The 6,000-nt window shown below is 45.4% G+C and overlaps 1 protein-coding gene across 4 annotated transcripts in view; it reads right to left on the reverse strand.

Annotated features, from left to right (window-relative positions):
* Positions 1 to 3,993, reverse strand: part of MYO6 (myosin VI) — a 102,142-nt gene extending 98,149 nt beyond the window's left edge. For 2 of the 4 annotated variants that reach the window (XM_050972891.1, XM_050972895.1), the window contains exon 1: positions 3,910 to 3,993. The gene's annotated coding sequence lies outside the window, so the exon portion shown is untranslated. Of the gene's footprint in view, positions 1 to 2,938; positions 3,124 to 3,909 lie in introns of those variants that run through there. The other 2 variants (XM_050972894.1, XM_050972893.1) reach the window with 2 other exon arrangements.
* Between the last annotated feature and the right edge of the window lie 2,007 nt (positions 3,994 to 6,000).

Genomic DNA, 6,000 nt, shown 5'->3' on the forward strand with positions numbered 1-6,000 from the left:
AAACCTTGAAGGCTGCTGATGCTTCTCATTCGGTTTTGCAAAACTGCTGTTTTTGTTAAGTTTTTCGGGGGGGGGAGATTCATCCACAGTCATCAGTTCAAAAACTACCATTTTCTGTGTTCTTTGTATTGATACAGTATCTAACAATACTTCAGAAACACAAGGCACTGTCACTAGTATTTACTACACACTTACAAAATTCATTCCAAGATAACAAAGTAGAAACTTAAAAAGATAGCAAGCTATGTTAAAATGTTACCATTTTAAAATGCCTTTTCATACTTTAAAAAGTGGATACAAAATGAGAGACATATGATAAATGGCAATTTTTTTCTAAGTTAGGTCTCTTGAAAGTCCTTTTTGAAAGTGTTTCAGACCCAAAGATGCTGTAACGCTAAGACACAAGTTATGAAGCCACATGCAGTATATTCTAGAGTAGATGATGAATACCTCAGGTTTTATCCCTCTGATTTTCCTGGTTTAAATCACAGTATGGTTGTACACCTACATTTCCTACAGTATTACAGGCTATACTCTTAAACCACAACATTTTGCTGTCAAATGCAGTAGTTTGCCTCAACACTAATTATTTTTAAACCAAATGCCTTAAGCTGTAACATGAGATGACCAGCAACTGAAAGAATATAGGACTTTATCAGAGAAACTGTTCATCTTTTGAGGACTGAAATTACTTTTTTCCACATAAACTCAAGCCCAAATGCAGATGGCACCTGAAGAAATCATCAAGCTCAAGCCCCTGCATGAGAACAAGTAAAAGAGTTTTGAGGAGTGTTTTTAATATATCCTTAACACAAATACTATTTGACTTTCAAAAACCTTTGCAGAAATGAGATTGCACAACCTTACTTTCTTTCAGTTTTCCCTAAGGCCTAACAGATTTTAAGAACTTCATCAAGTCTTTGGTGCAAACTAGTTTCATCTTTTTTGATACAGTCACTGACAGAAGAACACAAACAACTTCTCACTAATTTTAATACTCTAGCATCTTCCTGTTCCCTCATCTCATCTCTTTCTGCTGGAAATGAGCTTGTCTAGCTTTGTGGAACACACTTTCCAAACACACATATTCTCTGAAGATCTGTTTTCCAAAACCTTCCTAAGCCCTGGTGACCATTTCTGGTTGATGGACACATTTGAATTTATTTTCCTAAACAGGCTGTGGCCAAAACTGGACACATTATTCTGTTAACTTAAGCTGCACTAAGACAAAAAGCTAAATACTGAACTTCAGCAGTGCTGCATCCCTGTGCTTCTTGTGATCCCACACAGCCCCCAGATCTGCTTCCATGGCGCTGCTGCCAAGTCGACTTTACCCATCTGCATTATGGGATCTTCTTCCTGAAAATAGTATCTTGGACTCAAATACTGCCTTCAAACTTATCAGAAACCTCTTGTCCTCCAAAGCAGAGTATCAAAAACACAGTCTCAAAGCTCTAGTCAGTCTCCTTCATATTTTGTGCTAATTCTGTTGATCAAAGATATCCATGTCAACAAGTACAAAGGTGCCAGAACTGCCCCCAGCACCACTTAAACTGATGTCTGATGGTGACTCATAATCATTTCCTGAGAATTATCACTTAGAGTTATCTCTATACCCGGTCCCTCTGGTTCAGCTGTTCTCAAAAACTTCATTGAACAATTTTCCCAAGGGCAGCCCTACTGGGTCAGATGGCAGGTCTGCTGTCTGCACTATGTCAATGCCTGAAATTAATATAAAAATGTGATAAATAATTGACTGCACTTTCGCAGTCTATTGTCCCAGCTCTGAGCTCAGCTTGGTGATTCCCTGAGCGACTTCAGGTACTCTGCACAAGTCAGCCTTAGTGGTTTTTCTTCCATTAATTTGTCCAGCTGCTTTTTAAGTCCCTGCAAACTTTCAATATCCACATGCTTCAGAAAGGATTTCCAAAGCTTAACTAACCACACATTGGGTCAAAACCAAAAACACACCCCTTTTGTTCATTTTGAATCTGCCAGCTTAATAGTATGCTTTCCTGATAAAAAGTTAGTCCCTACTCAACTTTGCCACATCACTCATAAGACTATCAAAATTTCTAAAACCTGAACTCTTTCCTCAGACCAGTATTATCAAATACTACAAAAAAAAACCAAAGGTTAGATTGGGTCACAAAGCCTTCTTCACCCTGGCAGACCAGGGACAAGGAAGAAATATTTCACCTTCCTTATGAGAAGATTATTGTTAATGGGTCAAAATACTGACCCATTATCAAAACAAAGGCACATGGCAATGCCGGAGGCTGAAGGACACAGTACTTAGTGCAGATTATAGAGGAATGACCCCTCTGACTAGAAAAAATGGGGGTGGGGAAATTAATTCAACTTAGAATTTCTGCAAACTAATACTGACATGGTTTTAATTCAGAAAGCTATTCAGCCTCGCAGGAAAGTTTACTGCCTTTACATTTGCATTGCAGGCTTAATAGTTTTACAGTCAAAGGCATAACTGTGCCTTCACTAAATAGTTTATTAACTGAGACACATTAAAAACCTCACCGCTAAAAATACTGTCAAGCTAAATCTTGATTTCTATGCTACTAAAAGTAACATCACAAAGGTTTGGATCTTGTGCTCTGATAATTCTGATATTTACTCTCCCACTTCAACAACACTGAGATCTTTCTTTTGCAGTTATTTTATAAATCATACATTTAAGAGTTAACTTGTGTGTTAGCAGTTTTATTGTATTTAAATAAACACTGCAAGACATTTGCTTATACTTTAAAGTTTTCAAAATTAACATTTTAAAAATTAAAGTATTTCTATTTTTGTTAGGCTTTTTTTTTTCCACTAAAAAACAAAGTTTAAAAGCGCAGATGACACTTAACTCACGAGTTCATCTCCACCCTGTTAATTTGTCACACTTGCAACAGAAGGAAGGCTCAGTGCCGTGGCCAACCTTTGTACTCGGATGGCTGTGAGCGCAGTCCATAGGCCGCCCCGCAGCCCGGCGATGCCCACTGAACTGGAAGGAATTAGGTCGCCTCAAAGGTCTGTTCCCTCCGGGAGCACCACAGGGCACAAGTCACGACACATTACTTCTCTGCACCTTTGTAAAACAGGGCTGGCTGTCACCAGTGTTCGCTGAAACAACAGATAACAACCATCCTTTTACAGACCCAGCCAACTATTAGTTCAGCTACCTCCATCCTACAGGCCTTGGTGGCGTTTATTAGTTCAGAACCTGAGAGCCAAGAATTAGACAAGCACCAGCAGCGTATTTGCTGCACTGCAAGTCGTATTCTCGACCATTAAGGAGACGAACCCTTTTAAAATTTCCTGTTCAGTAATGGATGCAAGTTACAGGAATTAGGAATTGGTTTTCAGTTGTACATCACAGTGACACACGCTGCTCTCCAAACCACAGCCTGCAAAAGTATTTCAAGCAGAAATACTCCAGAAGATGTTTTTCCACTGAACTACCAGTAGTACTGTGTCCGGCCAGTAAAGGCTATACAAATTTTATTTTCTCTTGCAAGCATAATCCCACCGCCACAGAAATGTTTCCGAAGAAATGTTTCTGAAGGAGGGGAGCTCAGCTGTAACTCCGCAGGGATGGAATTTCACAGAGGATGATACTAAAAAAACCCAGACAAGCCCACAAAGGAAAGAATTTTCATGACAGTTAATTTAAGGAAGTAAAGCACAGTCCAGAGGGATTCTAAGCTCCGGCTCCGGTCTCGCGGTGCGCTGGCCGGAGCGCTCCCCCGCCGAGGGCCTGGCCCTTGCATCGCCCGCCCCGATCGCACCTGCCCGGGCAAGAGGGGCGGCGGGGGCAGCCGAGGGGCAGCGCCGCGGCCGGGCCGGAGGGTCGGCACCTCCCGCCGGGGGAAGGAAGGGGCGGCGGAGGCCGGGAGGCCGCGTTCTTACCTGCTGATGGAGGTGGTGCTGCTGCGCTCGGCGCCCCGCTCCCTGCCAGCCCGGCTGCTGCCGCTGCCGCCGCTGCTGCGCTGCTCTGCGCCGCCCCCGCCGCCCGGCACGGCCCGGCCCGGCCCGGGACGTCACCGCCGCAGGGCCGGCCGGGGGCGGGGGCAGCGCCGGCGGGGGGGTGGCGGCCGGGCAGGCCGGCCCGGCCTTCTCCCCGTGCGGGGGCTGCCTGGCCGGGAGTCCCGGGCCCGCACCCCTGCGGCTGAGGTGGTGCTGAGGGGCTGGCCCGTGGTTATTTTGTGTGAGCTGGGTCTCTTCCTTTATTTTTTACCGACGGGGTTACAAAAAGGGTGATTTTGGGAGCTTTGTCTTTACTGACCATGGCCCCACAAAGAAAGGCGCCGAGCAAGTGGCGGCTCTCCTGCTGCACAAACCTTGGAAGTCAGAAGTTGTTTCAGCACGTCCCCTCTCCCAGGCTCGCCCTGGCCCTGTGTTGTCCCTGCCGCGTCCCCAGGGTCCTGCCTTGGCCGATGTCACAGGGCTGGCAGCAGCGATGGTCGCAGCCGCTGCTGAATGTCAGAACAGCATGGCCTGCCCCAGCCTGCGCCCCTGCGAGGCAGCGCAGGGCCGGCCTGGGCTCTGCGGGATTGCCCTGGCATGTGCCTCGCCCAGCCCTTCATCCCTGTGGCCGCTGCGCTGCTGTGACTTGGGCACAGTGGCCCGACTGGGCGGCATTGCTTCATGCTCAGCCAGGGTGTCACACCGCTGGTGCTGCTCACAGCCGCCCCTCCCGTGCCGCAGCTCTGCGTCGCCTCCCTGTCCCTTGGCTTTACCACGATTCATTCCTGGCGTCGCCAGCTGGTTTGTCAGCTTTCCCATAGCACCGTGCTTCTCTCCCCACAATAGTTCATGAGCAGCACAATGACCCCGGCTGTACGTGCAAACCCTCCTTGCTCTCCACCTGATGGTTCGTTCATACGTCTTTTGCTGACAAAGGGAAACAAACCAGTTAATACTTCAAAATCTTATGTTTTCCTTGATTTTGCAGCCCTAGCTGAACTACCTTTCTTTAAGCAGGGTGTGTTTCATGGCAGGCTTTTTGAGTGCTTGGACAGCACCAGGGACGTTGTGGGTACAGCCACTAGCTTATAAATAATTTACATAAATTTCTTCAAGCCATAGCTGCCCATGTAGATATGATTGTCATAACAGTGCCTTGGCCTGTGATTTCTCTTTATTTAGAGAATAAAAAGAAATCCCAGGGGCTCCTTTAGGGGGAACCTAGAGAAACCCAGGGGGTTCTGTCAAGGATCAGAGTGGGTATACACATGGAAGGAAAATAGCCGTGCATTCATTAGGTGCATGAGTAATCCTGCATCCTGGGCAGAGCACGGGTGGAGTTCAATCCTGTGTACAGATTAACATCCTACAAATCCTGAAATGTGCTGTGGACTTGTTTTGGTCTTTAAACATCCCACTTGCCTGCAAAGTGGCAAGGTGAATTTAATGGTTGCATCTTCACTTGACGTAATTTAGAATGTTTGACAATTTGGACAATCAAAACATTGTCTAACTTCTAGAGCACGGAAGCTTGTCTTTGGCATTACCTTTCAGTACTTTGTACAGTCAGCCTTACTTTTATTTGTAATAGAGAGATAAGGATAACTGTTATCTGGGGAAAAAAGAAGTGAATGGACAAGTAAATGAAAATGTAAATTTGGTGACTGGCTAAAACCACCTCTCTTAACAAAACAGGATATAATGTCAGGAAACAATCAACAAAATACTTCCAGTGTAAACAATCCAAGCAGTGCTGAGCACTATCTTACCCTCTGACATGCCTCTCCCTCATCAGAAGAAGCATGTCTGCTTTCTCCCCTCTTTTCTCCCTGGGAAATTTAAAAATAACCCAAGACACAGCAACATCTGTTCTGTGAATCTTCAGGGAAAATACAGGAAGACTCACAAGTGAAATCAGAGTGCAAGGAGTGGGGGGGGAAGTGGAAAGAGAAAATAAGTCAAAACATGTTTTACTGTACCCATTGCCTGTATGTAAGGAGCATTTCCAGTTTAATTCCTAGGAAAATTGGATGA

Source organism: Serinus canaria, chromosome 3 (genome assembly GCF_022539315.1).
Source record: "Serinus canaria isolate serCan28SL12 chromosome 3, serCan2020, whole genome shotgun sequence".
Lineage (NCBI taxonomy): Eukaryota > Metazoa > Chordata > Aves > Passeriformes > Fringillidae > Serinus > Serinus canaria.